Below are 1,966 nucleotides of genomic sequence, written 5' to 3' on the forward strand. Positions count from 1 at the left end.
TTTGTTTCCTTCTGGAAATATCTTAATTTTAGGTTTTGCATTTAGGTCTGGGATCCATTTCGAGTTAATCTTTGTGTAAGTTGTGAGATATAGGTAATCATGGTTATTTTTATTGCTTCTTATATTTTTTTATATGGATGTCGTTGTTCCAGCACCGTTTGTTGACATGATGACCATTCCTCCAGTGAACTGGAGAGTCTGAGTCTGGAGAACTCCAAGTTCTCTTTCCCATCTTGCAAGATGGTGGGCGAAAAAGCTGAGAAGCCGGATACTGAGGAGAAGAAACCTGAAGCTAAGAAGGTGATGCCAATGGCAAGGCTAACAAGGGTAACCCCAAGGCTAAAAAGCCAAAGAAGGGGAAGACCCACTGCAGCCGAAACCCTGTCCTTGTCAGAGGAATGGGCAGATATTCCCAATCAGCTGTGTATTCCAGAAAGGCCTTGTACAAGAGGAAGTATCTGGCAGCTAAATCCAGGGTTGAAAAGAAAAAGTAGGAGAAAGTTCTTGCTCCTGTCACAAAACCAGTTGGTGGTGACAAGAACGGTGGTAACCGAGTGGTTAAACTTCGCAAAATGCCTAGGTATTACCCTACTGAAGATGTGCCTCGAAAGCTGTTGAGCCACGGCAAAAAACCTTTCAGTCAGCACGTGAGAAAGCTGCGAGCTAGTATCACTCCCGGGACCATTTTGATCATCCTCACTGGGCGCCACAGAGGCAAGAGGGTAGTTTTCCTGAAGCGACTGAGCGGTGGCTTGCTGCTTGTGACCGGACCTCTGTCCCTCAATCGAGTTCCTCTGCATAGAACACACCGGAAATTCGTCATTGCTACTTCTACCAAAATTGACATCAGCAGTGTGAAAATCCCCAAACATCTCACTGATGCTTCCTTCCAGAAGAAGAAGCTGCGGAAGCCCAGACACCAGGAGGGTGAGATCTTCGACACCGAGAAAGAGAAATACGAGATTACAGAGCTGCGCAAGGTTGATCAGAAAGCTGTGGACTCGAAAATTTGGCCAAAAATCAAAGCTGTTCCTCAGCTTCAGGGCTACCTCTGCTCTGTGTTTTCTCTCACAAATGAAGTTTACCCTCACAAATTGGTGTTCTAAATTTCTTACAAAGAACGTAATTAAATAACTGAAAAAAAATCAACTGACCATATTATGTGCATGATCTAGTTCCGGTTTATAAAGTTTCAAAACGTGAAAAACAGGATAGGGCTTTACCTGTTGGGGAGAACGAGTGAGCAATTTAGATAGATAAAATTGTGTGATTTTTTTTTCAAAGTATTTTAGCCATTCTAGCGGAGCTGTGGTTGTCAGAGGTGAGGTTCCCCAGGAAACAGACTCAGAAATGGTGTTCAGCACACAGAATGTTCATTAACGAGTGCTCTTGAGATCAACACCTGTTGGAAGGAAGGAAGCAGGAGCAAAAGAGGGAGGACGTGTGCCTCCCCTAGCCTCGGAGGGAGCATCAGAGCCGGAATGGCCCATCACACTTGTCCCCAGTTAGCCAAAATGGCAGGTGGGACCACATACACTGAGGCCACGAATGCATGGAAGGTGGTCTGAACAGCGCACCTTTGCAGATAATCATAGCTGGGGGATGCTTGGGGTTTTAACTTGCATCTCCCTGCTAAAAATGAGATTGAGCCCCTTTTCATATGCTTACTGATCATTTTGCATGTACAGTCTGTGAAAAGGTGATGAAGTGACTTGGGGCCTTACTGAGACACAGAGGGAACCTCTCTGGAGCATCGGCCTCAGCACGTAGCACCTGGAAGCGGCCTGGAAAGCACTGGAAAATCCAAAACCCAGTCTCCCATTTCCATGCTTTTCCCGCTCATAAAATAACTGGGATTCTGGCCAGGGGTGGAGGCTGAGAATCGAGGAGAGGGCGTCCTGGCTTTAATCTAAACCCTGGCCCTCCAAAAATGAAGGATATCTAGTCCATTCCAGAGGACTGGTGA

General features: G+C 46.0%; 1 pseudogene; it reads left to right on the forward strand.

Moving 5' to 3' along the window:
* Positions 1-240: 240 nt before the first annotated feature.
* On the forward strand, positions 241-1,132 carry LOC123842835 (large ribosomal subunit protein eL6-like; annotated as a pseudogene).
* Positions 1,133-1,966: the final 834 nt, after the last annotated feature.

Source organism: Mirounga angustirostris, unplaced genomic scaffold (genome assembly GCF_029215605.1).
Source record: "Mirounga angustirostris isolate CCGP_5_RB_7025 unplaced genomic scaffold, mMirAng1.0.hap1 SCAF_5, whole genome shotgun sequence".
Classification (NCBI taxonomy): domain Eukaryota; kingdom Metazoa; phylum Chordata; class Mammalia; order Carnivora; family Phocidae; genus Mirounga; species Mirounga angustirostris.